The sequence below is a fragment of the Lolium rigidum genome, chromosome 6, assembly GCF_022539505.1.
Source record: "Lolium rigidum isolate FL_2022 chromosome 6, APGP_CSIRO_Lrig_0.1, whole genome shotgun sequence".
In the NCBI taxonomy this organism is placed as follows: domain Eukaryota; kingdom Viridiplantae; phylum Streptophyta; class Magnoliopsida; order Poales; family Poaceae; genus Lolium; species Lolium rigidum.
In genome coordinates this window covers 224265771-224292571 of record NC_061513.1, presented here as the reverse complement: position 1 = coordinate 224292571, position 26801 = coordinate 224265771, and the positions used below count along the sequence as shown (strand labels likewise).

At 43.4% G+C, this 26801-nt stretch overlaps 1 long non-coding RNA gene across 3 annotated transcripts; it reads left to right on the top strand.

Moving 5' to 3' along the window:
• The first annotated feature begins 282 nt into the window (after nucleotides 1–282).
• Nucleotides 283–26801, top strand: LOC124666016. Of its 3 annotated transcripts, XR_006990774.1 has the most exons (7): nucleotides 283–340; nucleotides 2093–2228; nucleotides 2333–2859; nucleotides 3195–3243; nucleotides 10370–10472; nucleotides 25683–25787; nucleotides 26258–26801. It is a non-coding gene; the product is annotated as an uncharacterized LOC124666016 (long non-coding RNA). The 3 variants fall into 3 exon arrangements; XR_006990775.1 differs by lacking the exons at nucleotides 10370–10472; nucleotides 25683–25787; nucleotides 26258–26801 and adding exons at nucleotides 3328–3446; nucleotides 3572–6425; XR_006990773.1 differs by lacking the exons at nucleotides 10370–10472; nucleotides 25683–25787; nucleotides 26258–26801 and adding exons at nucleotides 3328–3446; nucleotides 3572–6425 and having other exon boundaries at nucleotides 2333–3243.

Genomic DNA, 26801 nt, shown 5'->3' with positions numbered 1-26801 from the left:
ATGCACGACGTAGAACCTTCGACCAACCCTAGCCCGGGCGCTGGATTACGGCTACCCAACTCCCGACACAGACTCGCCACACCGGTGAACGGACCAACCCCGCGCGCCGGTTAGGACCATTGGTGCCCTCCCCTTCTGGGGTGGGAACGAGCATGGCGGCCGGCGGTAGGAGCGGGCCCGGCAGAACCTCGCGGCGGCCGGCGCAAGACTGGCTGCGGAGATGCCTAGAGGATGAGCTGCTGGACTCCTCCCGGAGCTTCTTCTGCCGGCGTTCACGGGGAGCTCCTGCCGGCGTTCACGGGGAGCTCCTGCCGGCGACTTCCCCGAACACCTCCCTAAGGTACTCCCAGTTAATATGAATTGGTTGGTGTCACTGTTTAATTATTATTTGTTGCTTGTGCACATCTCGTGTGCAGTGTGCTGTAAAATTGCCTGATTGTGCCAACTAGCTACTGGTATTAAGCTACTCGTTGACAAGAATCTGTTGAAACTGGTTGCCATGGACAGCACCATCCGATTCTTCTTGTATAGCTCTGATCTGTATCACTTTAAAATTTAGTATGGCTTGTGAACCTCTGTTTTCAATGGTCACAAACTCTAACTTCTAAAATCGTCATTCATTGAGATTGCCTGATGCCTAGTGCAATTTGCTTGTCATAATACTCTTCATGTTTGTATATGTCTTGCCAAATTATGTTGTGCTATGTTCCTAAGCAGTATAGTAATGTAGGAGTGCTCACATCCAGTGGCGGAGTTTCGAAGAAATAGCTGGGCGGGCCAAACTAAAAAAAGAGCACTATCTTTTTCACTTACTACGAATTTGGCAGAAAATCTCAGTGAAATATCATATACTCGTAGTAAAAAATTGAGGAAGGGGAGAAAAGTAAAACATGCTAGACTAGCGAAGATACGAGATTTTAAGCCGCATGGATGCGGCGTTTTGTAGCCGAGCTACAAATAGATTGTGAGTGGGCTTGCATCGCCGCTGTCGGCTTCCGCGACCGCGGGCCGGTCAACACCGGCGCAATGGGCGGTTTGGCCATGGCCGAGGACTTGCCGGTGGCCTTGGTGGTCGCTACCGCCAGCGGCCGGCTGCACCGCACCGGTATTGCCCAACCGCTTCCGCGGCATCAACGGCGTCACGAGGGTAAAATCGGACGGTGAATCACCGGCAGAAAACTCCGGTGGGCATGCTGGGATGAGATCTGGTGCCATTCCGGCCGAAGAAGGAGAGAACGGTGGCACCGACGATGACGGGCGGCAAACTTGGGCGGGAGGGACGGCCGGTCAGCGGGAGTTCAATTTTTTGGAACCAAGTTGGACGGGGAAGAAATATGGGAGAGGCGCCTCTCGTTTAGAGATCACTCTCTTATTTTTCATTCCTTTAAGTGTTTTTGGGTTTCGGCTAGAGTCTGTCCCGACCCTTAGTGGCGCATTTTGGTGCTCTAAAATCGTTTTGGATTTTAGCTAGAGATGCTCTAGCTACCTAGTACTTTGTATATGTTCTTCATAGTGGGGAATAAGAAAGCTCTCGGTCGTCGTTTGTTGGATCGCTCAGAAGCGGTAGAAGGCTGCCCGCTTGGTGCTTCTCCCTTCTTCGTTTAGTTATCTTGTGTATGCCATTACTAGTGGATTGAGATTTGAGAGTCACCGATACATACGTATACATGCTTTTGGTAAAATTCTTGGGCGGGCCACAACCCGGGTTTGCCCCTACGAAGCTCCGCCGGTGCTCACATCGATCTGGTGGCCAACTGGTCATATTTTTATTCTGCAGAAGAACTCAACAACTAGAATATACTAGCGCGCTGCTACCTGTTCCAGTTGGAGTCTGTTTTTGTCTATTCTATCTATGCTAGCAGAATTTATGGAAGGCTTGATGTTTTGAAAATATTTTGGCATTAAGTTACTAGTATAATCTTTATGTGGAAACATATTTCTTTTGCTTAAAACAGTGGCTAAAGTTGCATAAGTCTTACTATACATAGACAACTATGACATGCTTTTTCAATGGCAAGGGAAATATTCATAAGAGGCTTTCATCAGTGATTTGATTTGTAACTCATGATGCAAGCATTGTCCTCTTATGCAGTAAATGCTCTAGGTCTATGTAAATGGGCTGCTGGCTCTGATGGAACTCAGTTTCCCATGACCATTGTGTACAGAAAGATATGGTGAAGCTTGATGGCTCAGACCACATGCTGCTATACTGATGTGGCTCACATTTGGTATGGACTGTGTCATATTAGTATCTTTTATAAATAGAAAATTCCTTATAATTTTGTAGTGTCAGATAGCTCATGCAATGATGTTTCTTTCATTTTGGATGCAGTATCTGGGTCACTCGTTTGGATAGTAATTCAGTAAACAATAATTACATTTCTTTTGGAGAACTCGGTTGGCTTTCGTGTCGGTCACTATTGAGGAAGGTGAAGCCTTTCCTCGCGTGGCTTTTCCTGGTCCTCCCTTTCCGACCTGCTACTCCTGGCAGTAGGCTGTTCGTCCTGGCATGACCGTTCCAGCTCTGGCACTTGTTCCTTCAGATGTGTGACAAGCGGGCTGACTTCCTGCTCCTCTCCTATGATGGCCCTGATGGTCTGCTGCTGCCGCATGCCTGTGAGTATGAGCCCTGACCTCCCAGCTTCGGTGGGTGTTCTGTGAATGCTGTTGGCATGCAATGTTGGTCCACTACATGGAGAGATCTCCTTCTGATGGAAAGTTGCATTAACCAAGCAATTGATCTTGTGGCTTCTCCAGACCTTTTGTCTACCAATTTGGTTCTAAGCCCATAATTGGTCTTGCGGCTTCTCCAGACCTTTTGTCTACCAATTTGGTTCTAAGCCCATAATTGGTCTTGCGGTATGCATATGTTTACAAGTCCTATTCTCCTGTTGATAATATAAGCGCTTATCCTTGTGTGTTCCTACGCAAATTTACTAAATTCAGATTACCGTCAATGCATTTACTTCTGTTTGTTAATAATTTGAGTGCTGATGTTTGTCGTGGCACCACTGATGTTCCTTGGATGCATAAATTTTTGCTGGGACAAGACTTAGTTAATTCATGAATAGTCATCGTGTGAATCAAGTCCGTACATTGCTATATATGTTTACTTCCTGCACGTGCTATTTAGGCTTGTTGTAGACAACTTGCTGCACATGCAGAAATGTGTTCACCTGAGGTGCATGCTGCAGGTAAAAGCCCAAGATTATCCCCACATTCTCATCACTGCTGGCTTAAACGGTACAGTCCTTGGATTCTGAGATTTGTAAGCTGCGATAAGCTATTACACCACATCCTCACAACTAACTTCCCTTTGACAAGCAGATCCTCGCGTGATGTACTCGGATCCTGCTAAATTTGTGGTGAAGCTGAGGGAGGCGAAAACGGACGACAATCTCCTGCTAATGTGAGCTCGGTGCTGGGCACTTCTCCAAGTTGGGGAGGTAAATAGGAAGGAGACATTACTTCCTCTCTATTTATTTTTCAGCGCTTGCTCTTGTTGTTCCTTGCTGTTCCCAAAAGAAATAACATTGCATTTGCACCCTAACTTTTATTTTTTAATTTGCAGATTTGACAAATTGCAAGAAGATGCCTTCACTTACGCGCTCATCTTCAAGGCGCTGAGAATGACTCCTCCAAAAAAGGCTTTGGGTATGTTTGGTTCATGCGCAACTAGCACTGCCAAAAAAAATTGGCTGCCTGTTATATTTTGTTCTTTGCTTGGTTTGCTATTTTGGTTGCCAATGAGTGTCCATCCATCCCTCTCGCATATTCTTTCTCGATTAGTGGGTGATTTGAACTTTGCTTTCATTATCGCATACTTGGTTCGTCGCTGGATTTGTTAAATATTTTTCTTTTTTTGTGTTGTTGTTTAGTGAATGGTTTTAATCTATATTAGAGTTTGCCGACATTAATTTGTGTTCTTTTGTATATACTAGTTGAATAGACTTCTTTGTGGTTGTGGCTCCTGTAGATAAACAACTGCATAGTTTTTTTTGCACATACTTTACTGGTCCAGGGTTAGCTGGTTAGAAAGAAAGAAAAAAATAATTAATATGGTGATGTTTTCTCCAATGAACATTAGATAATACTTAAGCTTTCCTTGTGAGTTCTTCTTGGGAGTAAATGAATTTATGGTTCTCACTGTGCATACTTAATGCCTAGCTTGCTAGGGAAAGAAAGAAAGAATACTGCTTATTTATGAATTATCATCTTTCTGATGTTAAATAATTTATCATTTGTGCCTTTTAGAGTTGCTAATCTGAACAGCTGGTATGTTCTTCAGTAGTTTAGTTCAGCGATTTCAAACATAGAAGCCATATTTCGTTCCTTTAATCTTAACTCTGGCCTCTTTTATGTCCTAACCTAACTTGGCCTTAAAAACTCAAGTCAGGGAGATTTCACAAATGTTTAATTGGAAGGAAAAAATAGATAACTAAGCTCTCACTTTGGTGAATAAGAGCACATATAAAGGACAGTTTAAATCAGCACCACCTTTAATGTGGATTTGAAGTTGTTGAATACAGTACTACTTTGAGGGTCACATAGGTACATTAAAGTCCGCGCTACTTATACCGCAACCTGAGACCATCTATACCTGAATGAAAGAGCCTGTCTATGACGGGCAATCATGATATGGAGTATTTCTTTCTTCTACAGATATAAGCATCTTCTATTTTACTCTGAGGAGTTAAAATGAGCATGAACAGTCTCCATAAGACTAATCTTATAGGCTTCCTTCCCCAGACCATGTATTTTCCTCTTTTGTGCTAACACAGACAAATTTCTTCCCTAAACTGGTGGTCACATGACTTCTGAGCAACTTATAGAGCCTTCTAATCCATGATGCCTACGGTTTACCCATAGATTCGATGTTAAAGAGTGAATTGCGTACGTCTGATCATACTTTATCTCCGTGCTTGCAAAAAATTGGGTTTTGGTTGGTTTTGAAATTGGGGTCATCACAGCAGCCAAAAGCTAGGGGATTCTAGGGATTTCGGGTAAAAGGAATTGGGGAATTTGGGATGGGAGGAGCAAGCAGTCGGGCAAGGAAACAGAGAGGATGAGAATTCAGTTTTCCATATCTTTTCGCATATCCTGTTCAGTACATGGAGGGCCCCTTATAACCTGGGGTGGTCTCCAACTCGTTTACACACAGGCCACACGGCCACCCCTTTCCAGCTCATTCTCAACACACAGACAAAGACGCTGGGCCCATTGAGCTCACCAGCTCATCCTGGTGACTGGTTGTCCACCAATGATGGCATAGGTGTGACATGGTTGTTCTCTTAGCTGGCTACCTGAGGCATGTTTTGTGGAGTATTATTAATAGGTAACTATTATTTGCCCCTGCGAGTTAGCCTCCACTTGATAGTTAATCAAGGTTGTATCCCATATGGTAAATAGCGCATTTGTTTCCTCTTCTCTAATGCCTAAACGAATTTGAAACTGGTATTACAATGCTAGTAATTTTTCACCATTTTTATCTATTCTTGTATTCAATATGACCCACTTTTCTGGCAAGAAATCAAAATTTTACGATGCTCTTATGTTTCTACTTGGATTATGTGCAAAGTAGCCATATCCATGAATAAAGGCATTGCTGTTTGGAGGAATAAAGCTATATGCTTTATTTCTTATTCTTACACCCTGATGCTTTATTCCTTAGGATTGTTGGTAAAAATCTACCTATGTTTTATTGTTTTGCCAACTACAGCTTCGTTGTTAGAATGTCTCTTTGAGCTTCAACAATTCATTTGTAAGCTTCTTTCAAGAAAATCTTTTGCATCTACTTGCGTTCAGGTTCTAGTTTTGACAACAGATTCAGTCCCATGCCCTTTCCTGCTCATCGCCTTTTCAGTCACATGCCCTTTTCACACTTTCTATGATATATTTTTAACCAAATGGTTTGTTATAGCAGATCACTTTGTAAGGTTGTTTCAAGAATTTTGTAGATATATATTCGATCGTCTATAGTTCATCAGCACCAAATCGTTTACTATAGAAATAGATGCTATTCTATAGAAAACATAATAGTGCATCTTTTTTTTCAACATAACAAGTGCTCAGTTTGGGTCCTGCAATTCAAATACTTGCTATTTACAGTGTTACTTATAGGGATCTTGACATCATTTAGGCTTTGGATACTATTTGCAATTTTGACCCTTTGACATGCCTGTGTACCTTGAAAACAAATGGCAGTCTCATTTTCTGCAGCAAAATGCTAAAGTACTGCCAGTTTGTTGGAGCTTGATTAGTATTTTGATTGTTCTGTTTACTCTTTGCGCACTCTATAGTTGCTCTTACGTTCTTATAAGGACTTTTCTTTTTGAGAAAACGCAAAGACTTTGCGTTTCATTTCATCGAAAAGGAGAAGAGTTTACAAGCCTCCTAGGAGGCGGGTTACATCATGTGTTACAGGAATTCGGTGCACTTCCCATGTTGCTGGCAGGGCTACTCGCAGGCCAGCAGCTCCAGCTTTAGCCCAAAGCGCCGCTTCTGTTCTGATTCGCTCAAGCAGCTGAGGTACAGAGGGGTGGTCACCATCAAAGACGGAGTTGCTCTACGGTTTCCAGATCATTCAAGCCATCAGCAGCGATACCCTTGCGCAAAGGCTTGGGTGTCCTTTGCTCGGCCTGCAGCCACCATTCATTGAGGGAGGCGTCATGTTCAGGCGGCTTGCATGTCATTCGAAGCCAGGCCAATGTCGTGCCAAACCTGCCTGGAGAAGGTTATGCGAGCTCCGCCGTTGTAATCTCTCGGTGGTCCTACATCTGTCCATGTGGGCAAGCCATAGGAAGAATTTCACTTTCGGCGGTGTCCAACTTTTCTATATCAGCTTCCACACTTTCTCGGGCAGAGGAGCCCTCGAAGGTTGCACGGCAGCAGGACCTGGTAGATTCTTATAAGGACTTCAGTTTATGACAACTAAATAACAACGAGTTTAATCTCAGCAAATTTGTTGAGAACAGAGCGTCGCTCTGGTGGCTTGAGGTGCGGGAGCGCACCCAGCCCGCCCCGGTTCGAATGCTGGATTCAACGGGGTGCTCATGGAGTTTTTCTTCTATAATAAAAATGCCAACGGGTGCCAGTGCCTGGGTTGGTCTCATTTTTGGGCTCCCATTGCAGAATAATATTCTCCTTCTCCTCTTCCTTCTCCTCATCCTCCTTGCCCCCCCCCCGCGTCGCTCCGCAGCAGCGACTCGGGGGCGGAAAACCTAGATCCCCTCGTCCCTCCCCCTCCAGTGTCCTCCCTCGCCGCCGTCGGGGTCTCGTCGCCGGAAAAATCCCGTGCGGCAGCCGCCGGCGGCGGGTCCTTCCTCGCGGCCGTGGGGCGGTGGCGGCGCGGCGTTCGGGTGCCCTGCGGTTGGTCGGCGAGGTGCGGGTGGCCATGGCAGCAGCTCAGGCTGTCTCGACGGCCCGTCGTGCGAGGCGGCGCTGCAGCTCGGCGGCCGTCGATCTGGTGCCCTCGGGCCCAGGTCCGGCTGGGTGTCCAGCACCCTCCTCCTCCAACCTCATCCTCTCCTCCCCAAATCCTCTACTTCGTGTTTAGCCCCGGCAAGGTACGTCCTGGACAGCGACCCTGCCCCCACGGTGCGGCTGGCTCTTGCGAGCCCGTCATGGCTGGGGCGTGGGCAGGTCGTGCTGCAGCGCTAGGCAGCCCCGGCGTGGTTCTGTCCTTGGACGGTGGCCGCGCGGCTGCTGGGCTTGGCCTCGGACGCTTGGGTGGCTTACGACGAAGATGCTGGCTTTGAGCGCCGGCGTGGCGATGTCCTTGGACTGTGGCCGCGCGGCTGCTAGGCTTAGCGGCCGGCGCTCCAGAGATAGAAGGTGCTTGCTTTGAGGGCCGGCGTGGCGCTGTCCTCGGACAGTGGTTGCGTGGCCACTAGGCTTGGCCTCCGACGCTCCAGAGTGGCTGACGACGAGATGATGAGGGGCTGGCTTTGCTGGTTGCGCGGTTCTCGCGGCTGCCGGAACGACAAAGGGTTGTAGGTTTTTCGGAGGCGTGCTTGGTGCGTGATGGCCGGTTTGGCTGGCCATACGTGGGTGTTTGGCGTTCGGCTGGAGGCGCACGCTGGCTTTCGGCCTGATGTGGTGGTCGATGCCATGTCTTCTCTGGCGTGGTCTTGGCTCCTATCTGGCAGCGCCCTTTGGCTTGCAGCCGGCATCTCTTGCTGTGCTCTACCTCGGGTTGTTGCTGTGTGCTATCGCGACTTGCCGCAGATCTTGGTGGCCTCACCGTGGATCTGGGTTGTCCGGTGCACAGGCCCTTTGGCTGTCGGACAACTCCTTGGGTTGTCCTCACGGTCGTCCCATGGTGGTCTCGATGAGCGGCTCTTGGTGGCCTTTGTTGGTAGAATGGTGGGTCAGCGGGGTTCTCGAGATGTCATGATTGTTGGAGGTGTTTGGATTTTGCCAATGTCTCCTTGGGAGGCTGCCACCGCTACGTGAGTGATGATTGTGGTGCTCCGGGTGAAAGCCCTGCTCGACCTTGTCGGTGCAGGCGATGATGGCGTCTGGGCACGTCATTTCCTCCTTGGTGGCGTCGTCGAGGAGCCCCGATTTTTCTCCGTCCTTGTGGTCTAATCCTCCGGGTGAAAACCTTGATCCGGCTTTGAGCAGGGATCGGACTATAGCGACATCATTGATGTTGCGACCTTCTTGGAGGTGTAGTTCTTGGAGACATGACCCATGGTTGGTGAGCGAGGATGCGGCGGTCGCCTGGACTCTATTTGGCAGTTCCTACATGTGCTAGTGTCATGCCAACATGATTGCCCCGGTGGACATGGATTGTGGACCGCGGAGGATCCTTACTGCTGCTCTCGGACACATGGAAGCACTCGACGAGTCTCGGCTGATGGCTGCAGGTGTATGTTGCTACAAGCGAGGGGTGCGGCAGGGCATGGTGGATCAATGTTCAAGCCGTGGGCAGCGCTGGCGGGTTCAAGGCCTCTGCAGTCGGTGGAAGTCTCTCGGGCCTGTTGGGGTCTCCTCCTCCCACTGAATGGTCCACACCATCTGGATAGCTCGTGGGGGTTCGAGGTCGCCCCGGCATGGCCGGGACATCCCTGAAGTGCGAGGCAAATCCACAATGATGCTGCGTCTTGTGCATTTGTCGGATGGCATCTAGGCCGGTGGTAGTTCGGTGGCGTTTGTTGTAATGTGTCTTGCAGCCGTTGGACGTCATCTTGTCTTGAGTGGTCGGGTGTTTGGCCTTGTCTTAGGCTTGTAACGTTGTTCTTTCTATCAATGCAATGAAACGCAAGCTTTGCGTTTTCTCGAAAAAAAAAACTCAGCAAATTTGTATTTGTGGCCGCACAGAATCCATTGAGTTGCGTTTTTGTTCGTATGCCATACTGTAGTAGGAGCAGAAATGCAAATTCATCTAGTTTGTTGACCATATTCTGGTATGGACTTGACAAAATGTTCATTTAGATCGTTTACTACAGTGGCATAGTTAGCGACCTGTGCGAAACAAGAAAAGTATTTGAACTATCCTATTGAGCTAATTCCAGTTCCCATGTTTGCCTGTTTCCTATAGTGCAGTTATTTACCTCATACATGCTGATAATCGTGCTACTTGTGCAGGTAGAGATATAGGTGTACAACAAGACAGATGGTACATTGATAGAAAAATGGGATCTAGAAGACATGATAGTGGCTCCACAGCTCTGTGGACCTTAAAATTCGAGTATACTGGATGAGGCAGCAAGACACATTAAACTACCCTTCTCAAATGATATCCGATACGGAGGAGATGATGCCAAGCTAGGCAGGGATGGCGTGGGCTGGTGCTGCGCAAGTGGCTCAATGTCGACACCAGTCTGGGCACTACGAATTTAGTGCCGCTGACAACGAGGATGACCACCAACAAGGTCCGCTTCACTTACCATCTTAATATTTCCACCATCCACTCATATTTCTGCGCAGGGGCTGCTCTGTTTCGATTCCATTTTGGTGTGGGAGTTTGAGTGTTGGGCTATGAGAGGGGCATGCACTGCAAATTTCTTTTCAGTGCTGCCGATTTTCCCATTCACAAAAATGATTATAGAATGTTCACATTGGATAACCAGTTAGATTCTCTAACCTAAACCTGTTTTCGTAGTTGTAGAAACACACTCAGGAAATATTCAGATTCTTGATTTTTGGATCTGTAGTCTGTACTAGGCTTACAGAGTTGAGGACGGGAGAGTACTTCTCTGTTTCTCCTCTATCCTCTCGATCCTTCTCAGCTATTCTATATGGACAACCCCTTTTACACTTTAGACCCTACAGCTCTATATGTTTACTACTTACTCCAACAGTAGTGGTATTTTTTTTCTACTCTAGTTATTTTGTTGACTTCATGTTCGAGGTCTATTTACAGGATGAAGAAGTGGAGTGGGGATGCCTCAATCACTCGCCCTTTGTTCTAGGCTTCAGCTGCAGCTCGTAGGACCTACAGGTCCAAGCATATGCACATACTGATGGTAAATATCTCCCAGCAACTTTTGTCCATTGTATTGATGGTGAAACAGTTTGCTGGCATGCAATCTGGTAGCATCCAGTGTGCTTGTGTTTTCTGGTATAAATAATATTGGTTTTTCTATTTTAGAACATGAACCGTTGATCAGTTTTGAAGTATGATGGGGCCTTGAAGTAAAGTGCTTCATAAAATTTATGAATTTAGGAGCACTATTTCTGTTGTGTTGTAATTAGGAGCACGATTTGTGGGCCTTGTGGCATAGATGTCTGCCACCCAAGAGGTAATTCGCCACCCTGATACGTCTCCAACGTATCGATAATTTCTTGTGTTCCATGCCACATTATTGATGTTATCTACATGTTTTATGCACACTTTATGTCATATTCGTGCATTTTCTGGAACTAACCTATTAACAAGATGCCGAAGTGCCGATTCTTGTTTTCTGCTGTTTTTGGTTTCGAAATCCTAGTAAAGAAATATTCTCGGAATTGGACGAAATAAAAGCCCGAGTGCCTATTTTCTCACGAAGTTTCCGGAAGTCCGAAGACGAGACGCGAGAGGGGCCACGGGGTGGCCAAACCCTAGGGCGGCGCGGCCCCGCCCTCGGCCGCGCCGGCCTATGGTGTGGGCCCCCCGTGCCGCCTCTTGACTTGCCCTTCCGCCTACTTAAAGCCTCCGTGACGAAACCCCCAGTATCGAGAGCCACGATACGGAAAATCTTACTGAGACGCCGCCGCCGCCGATCCCATCTCGGGGGATCCAGGAGATCGCCTCCGGCACCCTGCCGGAGAGGGGAATCATCTCCCGGAGAACTCTACGCCGCCATGGTCGCCTCCGGAGTGATGAGTGAGTAGTCTACCCTTGTACTATGGGTCCATAGCAGTAGCTAGATGGTTGTCTTCTCCCCATTGTGCTATCATTGTCGGATCTTGTGAGCTGCCTATCATGATCAAGATCATCTATATGTAATTCTATATGTTGCGTTTGTTGGGATCCGATGAATAGAGAATACTTGTTATGTTGATTATCAAAGTTATGCTTATGTGTTGTTTATGATCTTGCATGCTCTCCGTTACTAGTAGATGCTCGGCCAAGTAGATGCTTGTAACTCCAAGAGGGAGTACTTATGCTCGATAGTGGGTTCATGCCCGCATTGACACCAGGACGGTGACAGAAAGTTCTAAGGTTGTGTTGTGCTTGTTGCCACTAGGGATAAAACATTAGTGCTATGTTCAAGGATGTAGTCACTAGTTACATTACGCACCATACTTAATGCAATTGTCCGTTGTTTTGCAACTTAATACTTGGAGGGGTTCGGATGATAACCCGAAGGTGGACTTTTTAGGCATAGATGCGAGTTGGATGGCGGTCTATGTACTTTGTCGTAATGCCCAATTAAATCTCACTATACTCATCATGATATGTATGTGCATTGTCATGCTCTCTTTATTTGTCAATTGCCCAATCGTAATTTGTTCACCCAACATGCTCGTTCGTCTTATGGGAGAGACACCTCTAGTGAACTGTGGACCCCGGTCCATTCTTTAATACTGAAATACAAATCTGCTTGCAATACTTGTTTTTACTATTTTCTCTGCAAACAATCATCTTCCACACAATACGGTTAATCCTTTGTTACGGCAAGCTCGGTGAGATTGACAACCTCACCGTTTCGTTGGGGCAAAGTACTTTGGTTGTGTTGTGCGGGTTCCACGTTGGCGCCGGAATCTACGGTGTTGCGCCGCACTACATCCCGCCGCCATCAACCTTCAACGTGCTTCTTGGCTCCTCCCGGTTCGATAAACCTTGGTTTCTTTACGAGGGAAAACTTGCCTGCTGTGCGCATCATACCTTCCTCTTGGGGTTGCCCAACGAACGTGTGAAATACACCCATCAAGCTCTTTTTACGGCGCCGTTGCCGGGAGATCAAGACACGCTGCAAGGGGAGTCTCCACTTCTCAATCTCTTTACTTTGTTTTTGTCTTGCTTAGTTTTATTTACTACTTTGTTTGCTTGCACTAAATCAAAATACAAAAAAATTAGTTGCTAGTTTTACTTTATTTGCTATCTTGTTTGCTATATCAAAAACACAAAAAATTAGTTTGCTTGCATTTACTTTATCTAGTTTGCTTTATTTACTATTGCTAAAATGGCCAACCACTGAAAATACTAAGTTGTGTGACTTCACAACCACAAATAATAATGATTTCTTATGCACACCTATTGCTCCACCTGCTACTACGGCAGAGTTCTTTGAAATTAAACCTGCTCTCTTGAATCTTGTTATGAAAGATCAATTTTACGGAATTAGTTACGATGATCTTGCTGCCCATCTTAATAATTTTGTTGAACTATGTGAAATGCAAAAATATAAGGATGTAGATGGTGACATTATAAAATTAAAATTGTTCCCTTTCTCATTAAGAGGAAGAGCTAAAGATTGGTTGCTATCTCTGCCTAAGAATAGTATTGATTTATGGACTAAATGCAAGGATGCTTTTATTGGTAGATATTATCCCCCTGCTAAAATTATATCTTTGAGGAGTAGCATAATGAATTTCAAACAATTAGATACTGAGCATGTTGCTCAAGCTTGGGAAAGAATGAAATCTTTGGTTAAAAATTGCCCAACCCATGGAGTCGACTACTTGGATGATCATCCAAACCTTCTATGCGGGACTAAATTTTTCTTCACGGAATTTATTGGATTCAGACTACTGGAGGTACCTTTATGTCCATCACTCTTGGTGAAGCAACAAAGCTTCTTGATAATATGATGATCAACTACTCTGAAGTGCACACGGAAAGAGCTCCACAAGGTAAGAAGGTAAATTCTGTTGAAGAATCCTCTTCCTTAAATGATAAGGTTGATGCTATTATGTCTATGCTTGTGAATGATAGGACTAATATTAATCCTAATAATGTTCCGTTAGCTTCATTGGTTGCACAAGAAGAACATGTTGATGTAAACTTCATTAAAAATAATAATTTCAACAACAATGCTTACCGGAACAATTCTAGTAACAACTATAGGCCATATCCTTATAATAATGGCAACGGCTATGGTAATTCTTATGGAAATTCTTACAACAATAATAGGAATTCACCCCCTAGACTTGAAGCCATGCTTAAAGAATTTATTAGTACACAAACTTCCTTTAACAAATCTGTTGAGGAAAAACTCAATAAAATTGATATTCTTGTTTCTAGAGTTGATAGTCTTGCTTCGATGTTGATCTTTTGAAATCAAAAGTTATGCCTAATAGGGATATTGAAAATAAAATTGTTACTACAGCAAATGCCATTCAAGTTAGAATTAATGAGAATATAAGATTAATGGCTGAACTGCGTGCTAGGTGGGATAGAGAAGAAAATGAAAAACTAGCTAAAGAGAAGAATATAGCTAAAGTTTGGACTATTACCACCACTAGTAATGCTAATGCTACACATGTTGCTGCACCTCCTACTCATACTAATAAAAGAATTGGTGTTAGCAATGTTTCCACTTCTAATGCAAAGCGCGAAAAACTGCTAAAACTGCTGAAACTGCCTGTGATAAAGCTGCTGAAATTTTTTCCAACATTGGGGATGATGATCCCATTGCTTTAGATTATAATGGTTTGAATTTTGATGATTGGCACATCTCTGAAGTTATAAAGTTCTTGCAAAAACTCGCTAAAAGTCCTAATGCTAGTGCTATAAATTTGGCTTTCACGCATCATATTACAAATGCTCTCATAAAAGCTAGAGAAGAGAAACTAGAGCGCGAAGCCTCTATTCCTAAAAAGCTAGAGGATGGTTGGGAGCCCATCATTAAGATGAAGGTTAAAGATTTTGATTGTAATGCTTTATGTGATCTTGGTGCAAGTATTTCTGTTATGCCTAAGAAAATTTATAATATGCTTGACCTGCCACCGCTGAAAAATTGTTATTTGGATGTTAATCTTGCTGATCATTGATACGTCTCCAACGTATCGATAATTTCTTATGTTCCATGCCACATTATTGATGTTATCTACATGTTTTATGCACGCTTTATGTCATATTCGTGCATTTTCTGGAACTAACCTATTAACAAGATGCCGAAGTGCCGGTTCTCGTTTTCTCGCTGTTTTTGGTTTCGGAAATCCTAGTAACGAAATATTCTCGGAATCGGACGAAATCAACGCCGAAAGTCTTAGAAATACGCGAAGCTTCCGGAGCACCGAAGAAAGGTCGGAGGGGTGCCGGGGGGCCCCACACCCGTGGGCGGCGCGGCCCAAGGGGCGCGCCCCCTATGGTCCGGGCAGCCCGGGCCCCTCCGACTCCGACTCTTCGCCTATTTAAGTCGTCGTGACCTAAAACTTCGATACCAATTGACGAAACCCACGAAAACCTTCCAGAGCCGCCGCCATCGCGAAGCCAAGATGCGGGGACAGGATCTCCGTTCCGGCACCCTGCCGGAGCGGGGAAGTGCCCCGGAAGGCTTCTCCATCGACACCGCTGCCATCTCCACCGCCATCTTCATCACCGCTGCTGCTCCCATGAGGAGGGAGTAGTTCTCCATCGAGGCTCGGGGCTGTACCGGTAGCTATGTGGTTCATCTCTCTTCCATGTACTTCAATACAATGATCTCATTGAGATTCATATGAGTTTGTATCACTACTATCTATGTGCTACTCTAGTGATGTTATTAAAGTAGTTCTATTCCTCCTGCACGTGTGTAAAGGTGACTAGTGTGTGCACCGTGTGGTTCTTGTCGTGGGCTATGATCATGATCTCTTGTAGATTGTGGAGTTAATTATCATTATGATGGTATTGATGTGATCTATTCCTCCTACATATGCATGAAGGTTACGGTGTGCATGCTATGCTAGTACTTGGTTTAGTCGTGTTGATCTATCTTACACTAAAGGTTACTAAAATATGAGCATTATTGTGGAGCTTGTTAACTCCGGCATTGAGGGTTCGTGTAATCCTACGCAATGTGTTCATCATCCAACAAAAGTGTAGAGTATGCATTTATCTATTCTGTTATGTGATCAATGTTGAGAGTGTCCACTAGTGAAAGTGTAATCCCTAGGCCTTGTTCCTAAATACTGCTGAGTTACTACTGCTGCAATACCACCACCATCAACTACACGCCAAGCACTTTTCTGGCACCGTTGCTACTGCTCATACTTATTTATACCACCTGTATTTCACTATCTCTTCGCCGAACTAGTGCACCTATTAGGTGTGTTGGGGACACAAGAGACTTCTTGCTTTGTGGTTGCGGGGTTGCATGAGAGGGATATCTTTGACCTCTTCCTCCCCGAGTTCGATAAACCTTGGGTATCCACTTAAGGGAAACTTGCTGCTTGTTCTACAAACCTCCGCACTTGGAGGCCCAACACTGTCTACGAGAAAGGAGGGGAACGTAGACATCAAGCACTTTTCACGGCGCCGTTGCCGGGGAGGAAAGGTAAAAAGGCACTCATACTACGGTCCCAGGTAAAGTATTTTTCCGGCGCCGTTGTGTGTGTGCTCAAAGCTATTTCCTTTAGATCCTGCAATTGCAACTTTTTGTTTCTTGTTTACACTAGTTTGGCATAATGTATAAGAGTGAGCTTCTTGTTCTATTTCCTGATTTAAAACTTGGATTGTTTGATGCGAAAATTAAAAAACCTATGAAATCTTATTTGCATGCTTGGTAGTAATATTAGTATGAACGCTTTGAACACCATTGTTGACAATGATATAGAAAGTTCTAAGCTTGGGGAAGCTGGTTTTCATGATATTTTTAGTCCCCCAAGCATTGAGGAGAAAATTTTCTTTGATGATACTTTGCCTCCTATTTATGATGATTATAATGATAGTGGTCTTTTGGTGCCACCTACTATGGAGAGTGAATTTGATTATGATTACAATATGCCTCCTATATTTGATGATGAGAATAATAATGATAGCTACTTTGTTGAATTTGCTCCCACTACAACTAATAAAATTGATTATGCTTATGTGGAGAGTAATAATTTTATGCATGAGACTCATGATAAGAATGCTTTATGTGATAGTTATATTGTTGAGTTTGCTCATGATGCTACTGAAAGTTATTATGAGAGAGGAAAATATGGTTGTGGAAATTTTCATGTTACTAAAATGCCTCTCTATGTGCTGAAATTTTTGAAGCTACACTTGTTTTATCTTCTTATGCTTGTTACTTTGCTCTTCATGAACTTGTTTATTTACAAGATTCTTATGCATAGGAAGCATGTTAGGCTTAAATGTGTTTTTAATTTGCCTCTTGATGCTCTCTTTTGCTTCAACTACTATTTCTTGCGAGTGCATCATTAAAACTGCTGAGCCCATCTTAATGGCTAAAAAGAAAGAACTTCTTGGGAGATAACCCATGTGTTATTTTGCTACAGTACTTTGTTTTATATTTGTGTCTTGGAAGTTGTTTACTACTGTAACAACCTCTCCTTATCTTAGTTTTGTGTTTTGTTGTGCCAAGTAAAGTCTTTGATAGTAAAGTAAGTACTAGATTTGGATTACTGCGCAGAAACAGATTTCTTTGCTGTCACGAATCTGGGCCTAATTCTCTGTAGGTAACTCAGAAAATTATGCAAATTTACGTGAGTGATCCTCAGATATGTACGCAACTTTCATTCAATTTGAGCATTTTCGTTTGAGCAAGTCTGGTGGCCTAATAAAATCCATCTTTACGGATCTGTTCTGTTTTGACAGATTCTGCCTTTTATTTCGCATTGCCTCTTTTGCTATGATGGATGAATTTCTTTGATCCACTAATGTCCAGTAGCATTATGCAATGTCCAGAAGTGTTAAGAATGATTGTGTCACCTCTGAACATGTTAATTTTTATTGTCCACTAACCCTCTAATGAGTTGTTTCGAGTTTGGTGTGGAGGAAGTTTTCAAGGGTCAAGAGAGGAGGATGATATACTACGATCAAGGAGAGTGAAAGCTCTAAGCTTGGGGATGCACCCGGTGGTTCACCCCTGCATATATCAAGAAGACTCAAGCGTCTAAGCTTGGGGATGCCCAAGGCATCCCCTTCTTCATCAACAACATTATCAGGTTCCTCCCCTGAAACTATATTTTTATTCCATCACATCTTATGTGCTTTTACTTGGAGCGTCTGTGTGCTTTTGTTTTTGTTTTTGTTTGAATAAATTGGATTACATCATGCTTGTGTGGGAGAGAGACACGCTCCGCTGGTTCGTATGAACACATGTGTTCTTAGCTCATAATATTCATGGCGAAGTTTCCTCTTCGTTAAATTGTTATATGGTTGGAATTGGAAAATGATACATGTAGTAATTTGCTATAATGTCTTGGGTAATGTGATACTTGGCAATTGTTGTGCTTATGTTTAAGCTCTTGCACCATATGCTTTGCACCCATTAATGAAGAAATACATAGAGCATGCTAAAATTTGGTTTGCATATTTGGTTTCTCTAAGGTCTAGATAATTTCTAGTATTGAGTTTGAACAACAAGGAAGACGGTGTAGAGTCTTATAATGTTTTCAATATGTCTTTTATGTGAGTTTTGTCTGCACCGGTTCATCCTTGTGTTTGTTTCAAATAACCTTGCTAGCCTAAACCTTGTATCGAGAGGGAATACTTCTCATGCATCAAAATACTTGAGCCAACCACTATGCCATTTGTGTCCACCATACCTACCTACTACATGGTATTTCTCCGCCATTCCAAAGTAAATTGCTTGAGTGCTACCTTTAAACAATTCAAAATTTATTACCTCTTATTTGTGTCAATGTTTTATAGCTCATGAGGAAGTATGTGGTGTTTATCTTTCAATCTTGTTGGGCAACTTTCACCAATGGACTAGTGGCTTCATCCGCTTATCCAATAATTTTGCAAAAAGAGCTGGCAATGGGATTCCCAGTCCCAAATTAATTAACAAAAATAGACACTCCTCCATGGTATGTGATTGTTGGACGGCACCCGAAGGATTCGGTTAGCCATGGCTTGTGTAAGCAAAGGTTGGGAGGAGTGTCATGATAATAAAACTAAAATAAAAAGGTACTCCTTCATGGTATGAGATTGTTGGCAGGCACCCGAGGATTCGGTTAGCCATGGTTTGTGAATGAAAGGTTGGAAGGAGTGCCACCCAAAAATAAAATAAAATGGGAGCCGCTCTTTGAAGGTTTGTTTGGCAAGGGGGTTAGAGTACCCGCTACCATTCGTTGACAACAACATACACCTCTCAAAACTTTACTTTTATGCTCTCTTTATGTTTTCAAAATCAAAGCTCTAGCACAAATATAGCAATCGATGCTTTCCTCTTTGAAGGACCATTCTTTTACGTTTATTGTTGAGTCGGTTCACCTATTTCTCTCCACCTCAAGAAGCAAACACTTGTGTGAACTGTGCATTGATTCTTACATATTTGCATATTGCATTTGTTATATTGCTTTGCATTGACAATTATCCATGAGATATACATGTTACAAGTTGAAAGCAACCGCTGAAACTTAATCTTCTTTTGTGTTGCTTCAATACCTTTACTTTGAATTATTGCTTTATGAGTTAACTCTTATGCAAGACTTATTGATGCTTGTCTTGAAGTGCTATTCATGAAAAGTCTTTGCTTTATGATTCACTTGTTTACTCATGTCATACACATTGTTTTGATTGCTGCATTCTTTACATATGCTTTACAAATAGTATGATCAAGATTATGATGGCATGTCACTCCGGAAATTATCTTTGTTATCGTTTTACCTGCTCGGGACGAGCAGAACTAAGCTTGGGGATGCTGATACGTCTCCAACGTATCGATAATTTCTTATGTTCCATGCCACATTATTGATGTTATCTACATGTTTTATGCACGCTTTATGTCATATTCGTGCATTTTCTGGAACTAACCTATTAACAAGATGCCGAAGTGCCAGTTCCTGTTTTCTGCTGTTTTTGGTTTCAGAAATCCTAGTAACGAAATATTCTCGGAATCGGACGAAATCAACGCCGAAAGTCTTAGAAATACGCGAAGCTTCCAGAGCACCGAAGAAAGGTCAGAGGGGTGCCAGGGGGGCCCCACACCTGTGGGCGGCGCGGCCCAAGGGGGGGCGCGCCCCCCTATGGTCTGGGCAGCCCAGGCCCCCTCCGACTCCGACTCTTCGCCTATTTAAGTCGTCGTGACCTAAAACTTCGATACCAATTGACGAAACCCACGAAAACCTTCCAGAGCCGCCGCCATCGCGAAGCCAAGATCTGGGGGACAGGATCTCTGTTCCGGCACCCTGCCGGAGCGGGGAAGTGCCCCCGGAAGGCTTCTCCATCGACACCGCTGCCATCTCCACCGCCATCTTCATCACCGCTGCTGCTCCCATGAGGAGGGAGTAGTTCTCCATCGAGGCTCGGGGCTGTACCGGTAGCTATGTGGTTCATCTCTCTTCCATGTACTTCAATACAATGATCTCATTGAGATTCATATGAGTTTGTATCACTACTATCTATGTGCTACTCTAGTGATGTTATTAAAGTAGTTCTATTCCTCCCTGCACGTGTGTAAAGGTGACTAGTGTGTGCACCGTGTGGTTCTTGTCGTGGGCTATGATCATGATCTCTTGTAGATTGTGGAGTTAATTATCATTATGATGGTATTGATGTGATCTATTCCTCCTACATATGCATGAAGGTTACGGTGTGCATGCTATGCTAGTACTTGGTTTAGTCGTGTTGATCTATCTTACACTAAAGGTTACTAAAATATGAGCATTATTGTGGAGCTTGTTAACTCCGGCATTGAGGGTTCGTGTAATCCTACGCAATGTGTTCATCATCCAACAAAAGTGTAGAGTATGCATTTATCTATTCTGTTATGTGATCAATGTTGAGAGTGTCCACTAGTGAAAGTGTAATCCCTAGGCCTTGTTCCTAAATACTGCTGAGTTACTACTGCTGCAATACCACCACCATCAACTACGCGCCAAGCACTTTTCTGGCATCGTTGCTACTGCTCATACTTATTTATACCACCTGTATTTCACTATCTCTTCGCCGAACTAGTGCACCTATTAGGTGTGTTGGGGACACAAGAGACTTCTTGCTTTGTGGTTGCGGGGTTGCATGAGAGGGATATCTTTGACCTCTTCCTCCCTGAGTTCGATAAACCTTGGGTATCCACTTAAGGGAAACTTGCTGCTGTTCTACAAACCTCTGCACTTGGAGGCCCAACACTGTCTACAGGAAAGGAGGGGGAACGTAGACATCAATCATTCTACAAAGAAACCTTTGGGTAAAGTTGATAATGTTCGCATTACCGTTAACAATAATCTTGTTCCCGTTGATTTTGTTGTCTTGGATATTGAATGCAATGCATCTTGTCCCATTATATTGGGAAGACCTTTTCTTCGAACTGTTGGTGCTATTATTGATATGAGGGAAGGTAATATAAAATATCAATTTCCTCTCAAGAAAGGTATGAAACACTTCCCTAGAAAGAGAATAAAAGTACCTTATGATTCTATTATTAAAACAAATTATGATGTTGATGCTTCATCTCTCGACGTTACTTGATACACACTTTCTGCGCCTAGCTGAAAGGCGTTAAAGAAAAGCCCTTATGGGAGACAACCCATGTTTTTACCTACAGTACTTTGTTTTTATTTTGTGTCTTGGAAGTTGTTTACTACTGTAGCAACCTCTCCTTATCTTAGTTTTGAGTTTTGTTGTGCCAAGTTAAGCCGTTGATAGAAAAGTAAGTACTAGATTTGGATTACTGCGCAGTTCCAGATTTCTTTGCTGTCACGAATCTGGGTCCACCTCCCTGTAGGAAGCTCAGAAAATTACGCCAATTTACGAGCATGATCCTCATATATGTACGCAACTTTCATTCAATTTGAGAATTTTCGTTTGAGCAAGTCTGGTGCCATTTTAAAATTCTTCAATACGAACTGTTCTGTTTTGACAGATTCTGCCTTTTATTTCGCATTGCCTCTTTCGCTATGTTGGATGAATTTCTTTGATCCACTAATGTCCAGTAGCATTATGCAATGTCCAGAAGTGTTAAGAATGATTGTGTCACCTCTGAATATGTCAATTTATATTGTGCACTAACCCTCTAATGAGTTGTTTCGAGTTTGGTGTGGAGGAAGTTTTCAAGGATCAAGAGAGGAGTATGATGCAACATGATCAAGGAGAGTGAAAGCTCTAAGCTTGGGGATGCACCCGGTGGTTCACCCCTGCATATATCAAGAAGACTCAAGCGTCTAAGCTTGGGGATGCCCAAGGCATCCTCTTCTTCATCGACAACATTATCAGGTTCCTCCCCTGAAACTATATTTTTATTCCATCACATCTTATGTGCTTTTTCTTGGAGCGTCGGTTTGTTTTTGTTTTTGTTTTGTTTGAATAAAATGGATCCTAGCATTCACTTTATGGGAGAGATACACGCTCCGCTGTAGCATATGGACAAGTATGTCCTTGGTTTCTACTCATAGTATTCATGGCGAAGTTTCTCCTTCGTTAAATTGTTATATGGTTGGAATTGGAAAATGATACATGTAGTAATTGCTATAAATGTCTTGGGTAATGTGATACTTGGCAATTGTTGTGCTCATTTTTAAGCTCTTGCATCATATGCTTTGCACCCATTAATGAAGAAATACATAGAGCATGCTAAAATTTGGTTTGCATATTTGGTTTCTCTAAGGTCTAGATAATTTCTAGTTTTGAGTTTGAACAACAAGGAAGACGGTGTAGAGTCTTATAATGTTTTCAATATGTCTTTTATGTGAGTTTTGCTGCACCGGTTCATCCTTGTGTTTGTTTCAAATAAGCCTTGCTAGCCTAAACCTTGTATCGAGAGGGAATACTTCTCATGCATCCAAAATACTTGAGCCAACCACTATGCCATTTGTGTCCACCATACCTACCTATACTACATGGTATTTTCCCGCCATTCCAAAGTAAATTGCTTGAGTGCTACCTTTAAAATTCCATCATTCACCTTTGCAATATATAGCTCATGGGACAAATAGCTTAAAAAACTATTGTGGTATTGAATATGTAATTATGCACTTTATCTCTTATTAAGTTGCTTGTTGTGCGATAACCATGTTTATCGGGAACGCCATCAACTCATTGTTGAATTTCATGTGAGTTGCTATGCATGTTCGTCTTGTCCGAAGTAAGGGCGATCTACACTGAGTTGAATGGTTTGAGCATGCATATTGTGAGAGAAGAACATTGGGCCGCTAACTAAAGCCATGATTCATGGTGGAAGTTGCAGTTTTGGACAAATATCCTCAAATCTCTAATGAGAAAAGAATTAATTGTTGTCAAATGCTTAAAGCATTAAAAGAGGAGTCCATTATCTGTTGTCTATGTTGTCCCGGTATGGATGTCTAAGTTGAGAATAATCAAAAGCGAGAAATCCAAATGCGAGCTTTCTCCTTAGACCTTTGTACAGGCGGCATAGAGGTACCCCTTTGTGAAACTTGGTTAAAGCATATGTATTGCGGTGATAATCCAGGTAGTCCAAGCTAATTAGGACAAGGTGCAGGCACTATTGGTACACTATGCATGAGGCTTGCAACTTATAAGATATAATTTACATGATGCATATGCTTTATTACTACCGTTGACAAAATTGTTTCATGTTTTCAAAATCAAAGCTCTAGCACAAATATAGCAATCGATGCTTTTCCTCTATGAGGACCATTCTTTTACTTTCAATGTTGAGTCAGTTCACCTATTTCTCTCCACCTCAAGAAGCAAACACTTGTGTGAACTGTGCATTGATTCCTACATACTTGCTTATTGTACTTATTATATTACTCTATGTTGACAATATCCATGAGATATACATGTTACAAGTTGAAAGCAACCGCTGAAACTTAATCTTCTTTTGTGTTGTTTCAATACCTTTACTTTGAATTATTGCTTTATGAGTTAACTCTTATGCAAGACTTATTGATGCTTGTCTTGAAGTGCTATTCATGAAAAGTCTTTGCTTTATGATTCACTTGTTTACTCATGTCATACACATTGTTTTGATCGCTGCATTCACTACATATGCTTTACAAATAGTATGATCAAGCTTATGATGGCATGTCACTCCGAAATTATCTTTGTTATCGTTTTACCTGCTCGGGACGAGCAGAACTAAGCTTAGGGATGCTGATACGTCTCCAACGTATCGATAATTTCTTGTGTTCCATGCCACATTATTGATGTTATCTACATGTTTTATGCACACTTTATGTCATATTCGTGCATTTTCCGGAACTAACCTATTAACAAGATGCCGAAGTGCCGGTTCGTTGTTCTAGCTGTTTTTGGTTTCAGAAATCCTAGTAAAGAAATATTCTCGGAATTGGGCGAAATAAAAGCCCGGGTGCCTATTTTCTCACGAAGCTTCCGGAAGTCCGAAGACGAGACGAAGAGGGGCCACGGGGTGGCCAAACCCTAGGCGGCGCGGCCCCACCCCTGGCCGCGCCGGCCTATGGTGTGGGCCCCCCGTGCCGCCTCTTGACTTGCCCTTTCGCCTACTTAAAGCCTCCGTGACGAAACCCCCAGTACCGAGAGCCACGATACGGAAAACCTTACTGAGACGCCGCCGCCGCCGATCCCATCTCGGGGGATCCAGGAGATCGCCTCCGGCACCCTGCCGGAGAGGGGAATCATCTCCCGGAGGACTCTACGCCGCCATGGTCGCCTCCGGAGTGATGAGTGAGTAGTCTACCCCTGGACTATGGGTCCATAGCAGTAGCTAGATGGTTGTCTTCTCCCCATTGTGCTATCATTGTCGGATCTTGTGAGCTGCCTATCATGATCAAGATCATCTATATGTAATTCTATATGTTGCGTTTGTTGGGATCCGATGAATAGAGAATACTTGTTATGTTGATTATCAAAGTTATGCTTATGTGTTGTTTATGATCTTGCATGCTCTCCGTTACTAGTAGATGCTCGGGCCAAGTAGATGCTTGTAACTCCAGGAGGGAGTACTTATGCTCGATAGTGGGTTCATGCCTGCATTGACACCTGGGACAGTGACAGAAAGTTCTAAGGTTGTGTTGTGCTGTTGCCACTAGGGATAAAACATTAGTGCTATGTTCAAGGATGTAGTCACTAGTTACATTACGCACCATACTTAATGCAATTGTCTGTTGTTTAGCAACTTAATACTGGGAGGGGTTCGGATGATAACCCGAAGGTGGACTTTTTAGGCATAGATGCAGTTGGATGGCGGTCTATGTACTTTGTCGTAATGCCCAATTAAATCTCACTATACTCATCATGATATGTACGTGCATTGTCATGCTCTCTTTATTTGTCAATTGCCCAACTGTAATTTGTTCACCCAACATGCTGTTCGTCTTATGGGAGAGACACCTCTAGTGAACTGTGGACCCCGGTCCATTCTTTAATACTGAAATACAAATCTGCTGCAATACTTGTTTTTACTATTTTCTCTGCAAACAATCATCTTCCACACAATACGGTTAATCCTTTGTTAAAGCAAGCCGGTGAGATTGACAACCTCACTCGTTTCGTTGGGGCAAAGTACTTTGGTTGTGTTGTGCAGGTTCCACGTTGGCGCCGGAATCTCCGGTGTTGCGCCGCACTACATCCCGCCGCCATCAACCTTCAACGTGCTTCTTGGCTCCTCCTGGTTCGATAAACCTTGGTTTCTTTCTGAGGGAAAACTTGCTGCTGTGCGCATCATACCTTCCTCTTGGGGTTGCCCAACGAACGTGTGAAATACACGCCATCACACCCAACTAAGAAGCTTCCATTGTTTGGTTGATGGCAGCTTTATGGAACTACCAGCAACACCTTTTAGGACTTTCGTGTCATTATGGATGCTTCATGGTCATCACCATAATAACATTTAACATTTAGTTGAACATTGAATGTTTTTCTTGTTTTTCTTATCCAGCCAGTTTGAACAGTTTCAGAGTTTTTATGATTTATGTATGCTTTCTTGAAGAATAATAAAACAGAATTATGGAAACTTCATGGTCAATATCTGTACTATTAATGTAAGGAATAGATGCTGAATTATGCGCATCTTTTGGACTAGGTAGGTTTTAAGTACTGAAATGTGATAGATAAACAGTTTGATGTTTGTGAAATTATAAAAGACTCAAGCATGGAAGAACCATAGTAGCCCCTATTCATCCCAGTTGAATGTACTTGTCATGTTAGCTTATTTGTTTATTGTTAGTGTAAGATACCACATGACAATTGTTTGCAGGTTGGAGTAGAAAATCTGGTTTTGGACATTGCCCAGACAGCTCTACCACGCCCTGATTCTCAGCTATGTGCGCATGATGTATTTCTGGCAATGGCACTAGCTGAAGTAAGTATGATTAAAGAAGCATAGCTGTTTCATGCAATGTTTATTTTGTCTTTTGTAATTTGGAATAATTACGGAACACTCGGGTCTTCGATAACATCTACACTCCGGTTGCTAGGGTTCTCGCGGATGTTATGCAGGATTGGGTATTGTGGCTATCTTGTAGGCGTAGGCATTGGAGAGGAGTTTAGTGTGGGCACTGCCTCGGGCAGTTGGGTGGATTGGTGGTCCTTTTGGACTTGTAAAACTGTTTGTTGCTTCTTTTCGATCTTAATGAAATGACGTGCAGATCTCCTACGGGTTCTCGAAAAAAAAAATTATTGTATCAGTTGGTTTTTAAACCAGTGACTATAAGAGTCATGAGCATCACATAATGAATCTAAAATTAATTACAGTGCTATTTTTTGACAAGGTACAGTTTGAAGTAAATCATTCCACTGTAAACCTTTTATGTTCTCTCTTTCTGTTTTCAGATTCCTGCGACATCTTGCTAGGTGTTGAAACAAGATGCTGGGCGCTGAAGAAAATCCTAAGGCCTCACGGGGCAATGGCAAAACTGGACGAGGACAATGTTGATGAGTGGCGGCACGCTTGTGGATGGAAGATGCTTGACCGACCACCATGCTGACAATAGCAAGCTCTGGACGAATGGGCATTGCAAGAAAGTCCAGCTGTAGGGTTGTTGGTTGCGGAGTTAATAGCCATTATCTTTGTTGATGGGATAGTGAAGAAGCCATATGAGGCCCTGATGGCTGGATGGCGTCCATGTGTTGTTGTTGCATGAAAAGTTGAGATACCTAAATCAGTATTTGCTTAATCATTGCTCAGGCTGCTGATTCCTCAGTTGAAGAAACTAACGTCTATGAGTAGGTGGACTTTGGCTGAGTGGCTGTTCCGGGTTATAATGATTAATGGGTATGGATGATATGTATTTCTAATCTGAATGATTATAAGATTGGAATTGATGCATTGTACCGACATCGAACTAGCTATTTTTTGTTGTCTGGGAGTTTAGAA